Raw genomic sequence first — 13,859 nt, 5'->3', positions numbered from 1 at the left:
AATAGAAGTAACGGGAAGAAGTGGGTAGTTGGTGCTCAGTAAACTTTGCTTTTTATTCAAGTATCATACAAAGTGGAAATACATTTCTGAAGAGTGGTTTTAATACACTGTATAAACATGCACAAAACACAATCATGGGAGAGTGGTTATGGAGTACTATGATGGAACATCTTGTATGCATACACACACACACACACACACACACACACACACACACACACACACACACACACACACACACACACACGTGCATCACGTGTAGATCATGTTAATGTAACTTTTTACCTTCCCTTTTTCTTCTCCCTCCCTCAGTTCCTTATTCATTTACCTTTATATTGTACATATATACACCCTAAGACAAGCCATTCTGTTTTATATTTAGACCAAAGTCTGCCTACAATTCCAGATCCAGGAAAATTGACTCAAGCAATACATTGTATAGTGACTTATACAGGAAACTGACTTACTGCAGTGATCAGAAAAGCCTTTTACTTGGTTCACCTCATAAGTAAACGGATTGCGTCCAGAAAAATGGAGGTTATTACTTCTCTGTACTCCTCCCTCATTAGGCCAATAATTGAGTACAATGCCCTGTTTGGTATGTACCTCTCCAACCATCTGCACCAACTGGAAAGGCCACATAAGTACCTCACAAAGAGAATCCATGGCCTCCAACATCTGTCCTATGAGGACAGGCTGAAATCAGTAACACTCTACTCTGTATTGTACAGATTGCTCAGAGGTGATCTGTGTCCTGCCTACAAAGCAATCTCAGACACTGCTCTACTAGAGATGCTCCATATCTGTAAGTAACTCCTCGCATAGTACCCGATCAAAAGGCTTAACTCTAATATGTGACATTAACAAAACCTGCTGGAGAGAATGGTTTGTCTCCCAGAGGCTGCCCTGCATCTGTACTAGACTCCCCATACACGTCAAACAAAGTACGTCACTGACTCTCTTCAAGCGCAACCTTGATGAGTGGGTGGGTAACCACAAATTTGTCTCAGGGGTTCCACCTGTGTCATTCACTGATAGGGGGACAGGTGCTGATTGGGGTTTCTTTTTTGGGGATGAACTCTTGGCTAGGCTTGTAAGGGCCCCCAAGCCATTAGCCTAATAATCTCCTATGATCCTATGTTACAGGCACTTATAGTTTACCATTTACCATTTGTTGACCGGGAAAGTCCGACTAGGTTCCACAGAGCCTGTTTTCAGCGGAGGCCCGGGGAGAAATGCTCCAGATGCATGTCTTTGGAATGTGGGAGGAAAACGGAGTACCCGGAGGAAACCCACGCGAACACAGGGAGAACATGCAAACTCCACACAGAAGGCACCCCAGCCAAGAATCGAACCAGAGAACCTCTTGCTGTGAGGCGACAACGTTAACTGCTGCACCACTGTGCCGCCCATAGTTCAATGCAAGACCAAAATAAATGTACCCAAGTATATTAAATAGGAATTGCTAACACTTATTTAATTTACTAGTCTAGATACCGACATTTTACTTTATTTTATTTTTTTGTGGGGGAGGCTTTTTTCTCCCCTTTGCATAATCCTACAGCACCCTACCCATTGGCCATATCCATTGCCCAGTGTACCAGCTACCTCCTACCCCTGGACTTCATCTAGTAAGGCTGGAGCCAGCATGGAATTTTAGGGTATCCTGAGAGGGATCTGTTTGTCAACATTCATGGATTCATGGGGGGTTCTTATGACCTATTCCATTACTCTCCCTCCTTCATGTTTCTGTGGTAATGTTTTCAGGCAGGCAATGGGGGCATGCATCATTTTACCTCTGCAGAAGTCCAGGCATATTCCCATCCTATACCCCTTTTTGGACATGCCTCTCAATGTGACAACCCTAGCCTCCATCAGGAATCATCACAGGACTACCCTCGTACCCAGGATCATAACACCCATCCTTCCCTCCCACTCTGTCAGTTGCCTCAGCCACTAATGGAACCTAGGTCATCTAGGCTGTAGTCAGGGCTTTATCCCCTCTAAGCCACCAGAGCAGCTATTACAAACATTTCACTTTAAAAGTAACAGAAGTGTACATGCAAAACCAGGAATGCACGACTTGCAGTGGTAATGCTGTCTCCTCATTACTTATGTCACCTTGTACACTGTATACAAAGTAGGAGAGTTGGCCAAAATGATGCCAAGTTTTTTGCTTCTCTTTTTGTATGAAAAACTAGATTCATCCAAGAACTTAAATACTTAGTAAAGTTTATCACAGTGCACATGTGAAGTAATCCTACTGCTTATCAAGTAATAACATCATATATTTCAGCAAAATTTACTACTGTCTAGAAAAGGCATGCTTATATTTTAAATCAGGGTCTTGCTTTCTTTAGAAAACCACTGCAGGAAACCACATCCACTGAAAAAAATAGCACTGTGTTTATACAAAAACATGAATGTACTAAGTAGTAAAATGGCAGTGCCAATAATTAAACAATCTGATGCTCTCTAGAGTTTGAAACAATAAAGGTGTGTAAATGAGCAACTGGCCAGTTGTAGCTCATTCTTCATTAATAAGCAGTCTGGCCACTGCTATTTCTTCTTTCTACTCTGTCATAAAGGATCAGAAATCAAAAAGAAAACGAAATGTAAATACAAATACATTGCAAGATGGGTGCAACTAGCAAGTACCTTAGTGACACAAAGTAGACAGTTGTAGTTAAGTGTGTAAACAAACAGAAATAAAGCTATGCTGAGCAGCCTGAAGAAAAACAGTCAATTTGTTAAGACTCTGAATATAAAATGCAAAATAAGTAAGTAATGAAGAAAATAAATAAATGTAATAATTAAAAGTGCCTTCATCTGGTAATAAATGACAAGTACATTCATTTTGGAATCTCAGACATATAAGAACAAAAAAGCATGCAGAATTCTGCTGAAGCCAATAGACCAATCAGTGTGAGAGAAAACTTAATGTACCATGATGGAAAGAGCGCCAGATAATACTGCTCATATACATGGTAGAAATCAGTAAGCAAATCTAGGCACTACGAAACATATATAGACTGCATGACAAATGCAAAACTACTGCCACAGTGACTATCTCACAAGCAAAATTATAGTGCACTTACAGAGAAAGTGACTCTAACCACAAAAAAATGAAGAAATAGGCAGAATAGAAATGCATTAACAAATAACAAGGTAACTGTGTGGAGTATATAATCAGAATGTTGAAAATTACATGCACAACCCATCAGAATGTACGTCATAGTACAAATAATTACACTGGCAAGACAACCAAATCAGACTACTGTATTTCGGGCACATGTTTACAAAAGCAGAAGACAGTCTGGTGGCAAGAGGAAAGAAGGGTATCCAGCAAACAGATGTATGGACTATTTGACAGAAGACCTGTGACAGTTGAAGAAGGTAGGAGAGCAGCACTGAATCAGAAGAGATGGCAACAGTCGATATGGCACCCATACCAAAATGGGAAAAAAGAGGATTGATGATGCTGATGAATTACACTGGCACATTTTACAGATAATGGGTGGGATACGAGCATGTTAGATTGTACAAATTGGTAGAAGTCCCTAACACTGACTTACATTATGAAAGGAGAAAAGACAGTACATTTCATTAATATTACTTCATGAAAAGAACTGCATAGTATGATTTATAGTATCAGTAACTTGTGCTAAAGCAATACATAGAGTAGAAGAATATGAATGAGCATTCTATGTACACTATCATCACTCTGCCTGATTTGTACAGTAAAGCAGGCACATAACGCTAAGGCCAACTGTAAAACAAACTATTATGATAGAAATCCAGGACGTGCAGCCTTAGGGCTCCATAGAGCCCCTGCTACAGTGGCCTAGTAATGCATCTATTTATTAGTTGCTAGTGCTGCAGGGAGGTTGCCAGTCCCCCTCTGAGTGCTTCCTCAGCACTGAATGTTTCTCCTTGCTGCTATGCTTGGCAGACTGCTTCATGTACCTCCATGGGTGCCGGAACCATAGGGTCAGGGAGAGTGGGAGCCCCCCCCCCACCTGTTCCACTTTTACAGCTGCAAGTCCTGTCGGGAAAAATTAATGAAGTGGAATTTTTCACTCTAACATGGATTCGCGCGGGGAAGTTAAACTAAAGTGAAAACACAAGGCAGGACCACCAGGCTCAAAAAATCAGTTCAATTTATTGTATATTCAACGGATAAGCGCTTTCACATGTGAAAACATGCTTCATCAGATCTCAAAAAAGAGTCAATCAGCTTAACTTAAACAAATTTAAAATACTGCCAACCAATCCAGTCACAGCAAAAGAATCAAATGAATGAATTAATTAACCCCTTCAGCAGTAAAACGAATGCTGACTAGAGACAGAATACAATCCATGTTAAGCAGACAATAGGAAGTTGTGTGCATATACATTAATTAGATTCCTTTGCTGTGATTGGATTGGTTGGCAGTTTTTTTAAATTTGTTTAAATTAAGCTGATTGACTGTTTTTTGAGATCTGATGAAGCATGTTTTTACATGTGAAAGTGCTTATCTAGTGAATATACAATAAATTTAACTGATTTTTTGAGCCTGGTGGTCCTGCCTTGTGTTTTCACTTTGGATTTTTCACAATTTCTTGGCTTGGACCTTTGGGTAGCAGGATACTTTTTTGCTTTTGTTCGTGTTATCTTTTTGCTCTGTATTACAGGGGTTATGCTGCTGCTGTTCCGTTGGTGCTGCCAGAGTCATGCCGTTAAGGAGAGTTTTGTTCTTAAAATTTGCAGGAGTTATACTATTCCCATGCACATGCATGTGTGTGTGTGTGTGTGTGTGTGTCTGTAAAATGCCCCAGTTAGTTATACCTGGTGGTTAGTGTTACTCAGGCTCAAACAAGAGCCTGAATTCTCTACCCATACCACCACCTGTGATTCAGGGAGTTGAGTCCATAGCTCTCCAATGTCCAGATTTTCACAGAATATTTGGCTCATACTTTTGGTCTCTTCCTCTTAAAATTTGTGGTTTTCTGGCAAATCAGTGAGAACTGAATTCACTAAAGAATTATAGCCCTTTAAGTTTCAGTCTTCCTATCTTTCAGGAAACACATGGTAACAGAAAACACTTTATTTTAGCAAATTTCTAAGATTATACAAGCAATATTTAAAATGTTTCCCTGGTTTTGGGCCTTTGCCTCCCACCAAATAAATTTTGGCCTTTTCCAGATTTCTTTTGCTGCGAAGTTGAGAGATTTAGTTGATCATCAAGTGGATTTTACAAGGAGCTGAGAGCTTCAGGAGGAAGAGATGTTTAATGCTACTTATGCTAAGCTGTTTGCATTGTTAGTAGCACACCAGGTAGTACTACTCCCACAGTATGCAGATGAATTGCTGATACTGTACTGTGTTGTACTTTAATGGGAGTGGATGCTGCAGTCCTATGAATGTCCTCCTTTGGAGGAGTTACTTAGTATCTATGAACCCATTATCAGTTTACCATCCATTCCCCATTGCAAAATTACTAGCTTATCATTTTTAATGTAGCATAGGCAATTTATTGAACATGTCTAAAACATGTTTCTGGAGCATTTCTCCCCGGGCCTCTGCTGAAAACAGGATCTGTGGAACCTAGTCGGACTTTCCCGGTCAACAAATGTTAAATAAAATAAGAAATAAAATATTATTCAAGGGCAACAGGCACTTAATTTGTAGATGAAACAATGAAATATAAAATTGTTTGCTAGCAGCCTCTTCATTATTTACAAATCCCTTTAATGTGGAATTATTTAGACGACTTACTTCTGCAGAGATTTTGCATATTTACTGATATTGGTGGATTGTAATGACAGAAGTCTGAGTGGCCTTTTATCATTGAAATTTTCTGGAATGGGTAGTTTTGTCATTATTGCTTCATACATTTTGTTTCATTGCTCACTAGAAGACTATTCCAAACTACAAATTTAAAACACATTCTAACAAGTTGTGCTGTATTACACAAGGAATATAATTTAATACAACCAGGTTAATACAATCAGGAAGGTGAATCAAAGAACGTATACATGTATGCTTGCTCACAGGATGCAGGAGATCAAAACAGGGGAAGAGACCAGTCATCAATGGTATCTTCCAGGGTTTGGTGCTGAGAGTTTTTCTGTTTGGCATATACATCTCAAAAGTAAAAGTAAATACCAAAGGGCTTTGGCCGACTAAGTTTGAGATGACTGCAAGCTAGGAGCAGTTACTGAATCTCCAAATGACTTAACTGTCATGCAGGAAGGTTTGTCCCAAACAATAACTGGTGCCAGAATCATGAGTTGAAACTGACCTTTGGGAAGTCATCTACTCCAGGGAACTGCTAAATTGACAATGCCCCCCCCTGAGAACTGACCCACTTGTTTGGCATTTGGGAACTTGGGTGTATAGTGACCTAACTTTTGACCAATATGTGCTTAGAGTCATAAGAAAGTCTGTCTATATTGCATAGCTTATAAACACATTGGTTGTGACTAGATCTAGAGATGTTATTGTCCCCTTTTACAAAGCCCTCATTTGGTCAATCATTTTGTCTAATGACCACTTTGGCATGTATCTGTCCAGACCCATGCAAGAATTGGAATACCAACAGAGATGACTTACTAAAAGGATACAAGTCCTGAACAGTAAGTCTTGCATGGACCACCTCAAAGATTTATCACTATACTCAGTATCCTACAGAGTGCTTAGAGGTGATGTGTCTGGCACACAAGGCATTCTCTGGCCTAATACAAATGGACCTACTGAACATCAACAAGTCAAATGGGATCAGAAATACCCAGTCCAGGTATCTAAACTGAATGCTGTGGAGAAATGTATATATATCCAAAACAGATTGTCCATTCAAGTAAAACAAAGCTCATCCCTGTCCATATTCAAATGCAACTTGGATCTAAGGATGGGTAATGGAAAATGTACTCCAGGATTACCCCTCATGCCACTAATAGATAGAGGCAGTTCCTAAATGCTGCATCCCTTACATGGGTCCCCTCAAATTATCTACAGTGTGATCACATTTATTCCCACTAGGGCTAATATACAGGTATCAGCCATGGGATGGGTAAGACCAATCAGGACATGTTAATTCAAGCACAAAAAGGGAATTGGCTAAGCTTAAAATGTCCTCCATGTGAACCTATGTTGTGGTAGTAAATAGTTTTAAAAAATTGCCCTATTTAGATCACTAAGTGCTCCTGTCACCCTCCGTCCCTCCAAGATTTCAACAGCTTCCAGTGTCTCTGTGTACCTCCAAATCACATATGATGGGGTGGTACAGAAAACTGTATGAAGGGGTAAATCAAGTATAAAAACAGGGACATACCTCCACAAATAAAGACATCTTAAATCAGCCCTAAAAACAGGAATGTTCTTCCAAGACAGGGATATTTGAGAGGTCAGTTATTCAGCCATGCACTGAGTGTTGTCAGATTCTTTATGCATCCCATGGCATACCATTAGGTGGTAGCATCCATCCAGATAGGTTCATAGGTTCATAGGTTCATACTAGGCTATCTGCCCAAGGGCATTTACAAGCCTAGCCCATAGTTTTGTGGCTTACGCCACCCCTTTAGTATGGGGAACTATACCCATTATTTTGCTGTGCCTCTGTCGAGCAGTGACACTGAGGTAATCCCTGGGGTATATCTGCGATCTCCCATCCATTGGTCAAGATTTCTCTTGAACAAGGCCAGCGAGGTGCTCTGCCTCACATATACCGGGATTTTGTTCCACAGCATAGGGAGTCTTTGGGTGATGAATCTATCCCTCCAGCACGTCCTATTAATAGCCGTGTCGAGGTTTAAGTCTCCCGCCCTTGTGGCTCTGATGGATCTAGATTTTTGAGGTGAAGCATATTCATCAAATCTGGGTTTGACATGGCCTTGTATGTTAGGCAAAGGTCACCTCTGAGCAAGCGGTAAGCGACTGAATAGAGCTGGAGTTCTTTCAGTCGGGCAGCATAGGACAGATTTTGAGACCCTTTATCCTTTTGGTGAGGAACTTTTGTGGCCTCTCCAGCTGCTGCAAGTGTCGGGTCAGATACATTCGAATGGGGCATTGTACTCAATCATTGGTCTGATGAGTGATGAGTAGGGAGACAATGACCTCCCTTGATCTAGATGAGAATCCCTTCATGATAAGGTGGGCAATGTAGAAGGTCTTCCTAACTACTTTAGCTACATGGGTGTCGAATGACAGACTACTATCAACCTGGGTCCCCAGGTCCCTGATAACTTCTTCTGTGCTCAGTGGATTGCCACCTATTTGGTAGCTAGGGGTAACCTTGTTTTTCCCGAAGGGTATGACTATGCATTTTGGCATTTAACTTTAGGCCATGGCTCTGGCACCAGTTATCCGTTTCTGTGAGACCCTTCTGAAGGATATCTGTGTCAGATGTGTTTTCTACTATGGCCCAGTTTGCAGTCATCTGCAAACTTTGTCAGCCATAACCCTCCTGTGTTTGCTTGTACTTGAGAAGTAGATGCCAAACAAGAGTGGGCCTAGGACTGAGCCCTGTGGGACACCACTTGTGACAGGCTTTGAGTCTGACATGGCGCCAGCAACTCTGACCCTGTGGGTTCTGTCACTCAGCCAGTTTGCAACCCATCTTGTGATGTATGGGTTAATATTTAAGCTGATGAGTTTTTCAATGATACCCGAGTGGGGTATTGTATCGAAGGCCTTCACCAGATCGAGGTAGGCTGTATGGACTGCCTTTCCCTCATCAATGGCTTTGGTGACTGTTTCAAAAGTCAACCAAGTTTAAAAGGCATGATCTGCCTTTGACAAAGCCAAACTGGGTTGGATCCAAAGTCTGCAAATTCCTATGTCTTTATTTATGAGGTCCATTATGATCCTCTCCATGGCTTTGCAGATAAGGCTTGTCAAGCTAATGGGCCGGTAATTTCCAGGGTCGGTGGAGGCACCGCCTTTGTGAAGTGGGACCACAGTTGCAGTGCGCCACTCCCTGGGTACGTATCCAGAGGTAAGGCTCTGATTAAACAGCTGTCCTAGCTGTGGGTTTAATTCCTCATTGAGTTCGTGGAGCACACAGCCGGGACACCATCAGGTCCCATGGATGCTGTGTTTTTTGCTTTGGAGAGAGCAGTTCTCACTTGGGCGTTGGAGATGTTTGGGGGGCTGCAATCATTTGGTATAGATATCTCTCCTTTTGGGTGGGGGGGAGTTTGCACTGAACCTGTCAGCCAGTATGTTGGCAATGTCCGTAGGATCAGTAATCTTCACATCATTTTGAACTAGTTCTGAGCATATCTGGGAGTTTCCTCCCAGGTTTCTAACATAGCTAAAGAAGGCCTTATGATTGTCTTTTGAGTCTTTAGCTATTTTTCTCTCAAAATTTGCTTTGGATGATTTTATGAGAGCTCTTTACTTATAGTGATCAAGGGTGTCTTACCTTTTAAGGATTTTGCTCTATCTTGTAGTAGCTTCCTCCTTTTGTTGTAGAGTTTGTTTATGGCTGGGGTCCACCAGACTGGACGCTTGCCTTTGGTACAAAGAGTCTTTGTTTTGCTTGGGATTGCCTTATCCATGCAGTCCTGCAGGTGCTGGTAGAAGGCATTTGTAAGTGATTCAGCGGCATGTGTACTGTTTTCCGCTCGGGGCCTTAAAGGAGACCACACTAGTCTTTAGAAGTGTGAAGTCAGCTTTGAGAAGTTCTTTACTGTGGTCTTTTTTATTTCAGGTGGGGGTGGGATGAGGACCTCCAGCGAGATTAGTTTGTGATCTGATCTCACCAGTGAGGGGTATACTTCCGGTGTTGAACATTGTGCTCCCATGTTCGTGATGATGAGGTCAAGTATGTTATCTCCTCTGGTGGGGATGGTAACTAGTTGTTCCATGGCATTTGAGTTTATGAATTCCAGGAACTTTTGGGCTAGGGTGTTTGGGCTTGAGTAGTGTTCCCAGTCTATATTAGGGTAGTTGAAGTCACCTAGTATGATGGTGTTTGGTGATACATTTATCCCTCTAGTGTTTTCAGGAAGGCCATGTGAGGTTCCTGAGTTTGTGAGGGTGGCCTGTAACATGCTACAATTTGCAGAGCAGTCTTGCCTATGGTTAATTGCACCTGGATGGTCTCCGATGCATCGTGCGTTGCAACCAGTCTTGAGGTGTGGGAGTCCTTGATGAATATGGATACACCCCTCCTTTCTTGGTATTGTCCGGATTTTGGGGCCGGAACGCATGATATGAGGTAAAACCTGATAGTGCTGGGGTGCTCTCAGGAGCCTTGAACCAGGTTTCTGTCACAGCACAGACATCGATGTTCTCCATACTGAGAAGGGCCTCGAGTGCGTGCATTTTGAGATTCAGACTTCTGGCATTGAGCAGCATTACCCTTAGTTTTTTCCTTTTTGTGTTCTAGGGTGGTAGGTTTAGAATTTGAGCCTTGCCTAAAAAGGCACTATGGGGTGGCAAGAGCCTTTGCCAATATCCGGAATCCCAGGGGTGACAGGTGCAAGCCGTCCCTTGTGAAGCAGCGTGGCTTGTTCAGCATGTCATCCCAGGCAGACAGACACTGGATCCCCTTTGAATGACACCAGTGTTTAAGCCAATTGTTAAAGCTGATCATCTTATCTCTGTATTGTGGCATCATTCTTGGTGAAGGTAGGATACTGTTCAAGGTCAGGGTCATACCTGCCTGGGCTACATAATCAGAGAGCTCCTCGATGTCTCTTTTCATGTAGTCCAAGGAGGTACGTCTCAGGTCGTTTACACCAGCGTGGACAATGACTGAGTCGTATTTGTACCTGCTGTTGAGAGACCTGAGTGCTTGCGTTATGTGGCGGATTCTAGCGCCCGACAGGCAGCTTACTGTGACCTTCTCCTTACTCAGTCTGGTGAGCGGGACGCCAGTGTGTCTGACTATGGAGTCACCAATGACTAGTGTGTCTGGCATTTTGTTTGGCCTTAAGGGCTGTGACTGTTTGACACTCTGACTGTGAGGTCTATGTGTTGCAGGTGATGTGTTCTGAGGTGGTGGTTGTTTGGGTGTCTGCTTTGGTGGCCTCTGCGGTTTTGGTAGATTTTTGATCAGAGCCTCCGAGTATGTCTTTGTGTGTTTATGTGTATGATTTGAGGTTGTGATGGTACTATGTGAGACTGGGTCTATAGTGTGTGTGGTAACCTTCTCCTCCTGACTGGTCTTGCCAGTCCTATGTTGAGAGAGCTCAGCCTCCAGTTTGGCTGTATAGTTGCATCTCTCGCATGTATTTGTGTTTTGTGGGAGGAGGAGAGGGTTGTCTGTGTACATGAGGCAATTGTAACATTGCCTCAATATTCCCAGGTTCACCAGCTGAGAAGGAGAGGACACTAGCAACTGATCCCTCGACATGCTAGAAGGAATAGACAAAAAAAAACTTTAAAAAAGATTCCGGGACATGGATGACCGAGAAATGGGGTTTGCCTTTTGGGGTACTATCTATGACAAGAGCACCGTATCAAGGTAATAAGTACTGTAGGAGCAAGTGCTAGGCTTAACAGATAGAGAATAGTCTACTTGGAGTCAAGTAGAGATGATCTTTTAGTTATAGTATATGCTGATTAGATCAGTAGTATAGTTCGAGGAAGGTAGCTTTAAGGGAAAATTTGAAGAGTGGAATTTAGGTAGCCCAAATAGTTTAAATCTGCTTAACCGGCTGCCCTAGTGTGCAGCTTAAATCGCTAAATCAAGGCTTAAACCACATAACGCTGCTTAGCGTTTTATATCAGGGGCTGAAAGAAGCTAGGAACTGGCCCAAAACGACCAATAAACTACAAGTTGCTGGCTGAAACCTCACAAAACTGGACCAACAGGCAGCTCAATGCTTCCCACTCCCACTGGTAAGCAAAGGAACTTCCTCTGTTCCAAATTAGGTAAAGACTCAGTAACAGGAACTGCAAACAAAGCCCAGGGATCAGCAAGCTCTGAAACTGGACTATTCTAGCTTAGTAAGGCGGGAAAACAAGAGATATTTTTTTTTTTTCAGAAAACAAGCAGAAACAGATACAGTAAACACTTATAAATGCTATAAATCGGCTATCACAGCCTACACAAACAATTTGCAACAGTTACAGATATTAAAAGTAACAAATTGAGAAACAAGTGCAAAAACAGAATAAATGCAGAAAAACAGTAACAATGTATGAGCAAGCAGGCGAAATACAGTTGCTAGATAAATAGAAGTGGAAAGCCACAAAGATTATACTTAAATCAGGTAAAGTCGCTTTGTTAGCTCTCTGATGCTTGGATTACTCTGCTGGCCACCACGAGGATCTGCGCTGAGTAGGTACAAGCCAAAAACGCCTTAGCGTTTTTCATATCAGGCGCTGAAAGAAGCTAGGAAATGGCCCAAAACGACCAATAAACTACAAGTTGCTGGCTGAAACCTCACAAAACTGGACCAACAGGCAGCTCAATGCTTCCCACTCCCACTGGTAAGCAAGGGAACTTCCTCTGTTCCAAATTAGGTAAAGACTCAGTAACAGGAACTGCAAACAAAGCCCAGGGATCAGCAAGCTCTGAAACTGGACTATTCTAGCTTAGTAAGGCGGGAAAACAAGAGATATTTTTTTTTTTTTTTTTCAGAAAACAAGCAGAAACAGATACAGTAAACACTTATAAATGCTATAAATCGACTATCACAGCCTACACAAACAATTTGCAACAGTTACAGATTTTAAAAGTAACAAATTGAGAAACAAGTGCAAAAACAGAATAAATGCAGAAAAACAGTAACAATGTATCAGCAAGCAGGCGAAATACAGTTGCTAGATAAATAGAAGTGGAAAGCCACAAAATTATACTTAAATCAGGTAAAGTCGCTTTTTTAGCTCTCTGAAGCTTGGATTACTCTGCTGGCCACCACGAGGATCTGTGCTGAGTAGGTACAAGCCAAAAAACTCGCGTTTAGCTTTTTATATCGGGGGCTGAAAGAAGCTAGGAACTGGCCCAAAACGACCAATAAACTACAAGTTGCTGGCTGAAACCTCACAAAACTGGACCAACAGGCAGCTCAATGCTTCCCACTCCCACTGGTAAGCAAGGGAACTTCCTCTGTTCCAAATTAGGTAAAGACTCAGTAACAGGAACTGCAAACAAAGCCCAGGGATCAGCAAGCTCTGAAACTGGACTATTCTAGCTTAGTAAGGCGGGAAAACAAGAGATATCTATATATCTTACTTAATAAATTTATTCTTGTGGATTGTAAAATGCATTTTGAAAGGAATCCTATAATCATAGTACTAGCCATTATAGAGTTCATGCAACAATTAGAAGATATATTTCTGCATATATAATGGTGCTAAGCTGTTTCTGGTAGAGAAGAGCCGAGTAAATATATTGTTCTTATGGTTTAGTAACATGCAATATAAAATTCCTTCCAGATTTTTGTAAATTTGCAGGAATGACTCTCATGCTTGGGAATGGTTTATGAACATGCTGTTGAAGACCTGGATTTTGTTGGTACTATAAATGTCCCTGGGGTGCTGGAGTGTACACCAATGAATCTGACTGTTTGTTGTTTACTTGGCATTTGGTTCACTTTAATTGTGGAACATACATAACTCTGAAACCATTGTAAAATACAATGGATAATTATTTTACTAGCTTATTTCCAAATTCATATATGCTGCTGATGTTGGGGATGTACTTATATTTCCTGCAAATATTTGGTCTGGAGGTTATGTATGTATTTTTAGAATGGCTATCAGCCTTCTTATGAAAGCCAAAGGAAAGAACATGATCGCCACAAATAATCAACAATGGAAAGCAGCACAGATACCTACAGTTGGGGCATGTACATAGAAAAAAACATACCTTTTCCACTGTACCATCACTGTATACTGGGTATTGAGGGAAGGGGACTACTCA

Source organism: Protopterus annectens, chromosome 1.part0, assembly GCF_019279795.1.
Source record: "Protopterus annectens isolate FY-2018-M chromosome 1.part0, PAN1.0, whole genome shotgun sequence".
NCBI classification, from domain to species: Eukaryota; Metazoa; Chordata; order Ceratodontiformes; family Protopteridae; genus Protopterus; species Protopterus annectens.
This window is presented reverse-complemented; position numbering follows the sequence as displayed.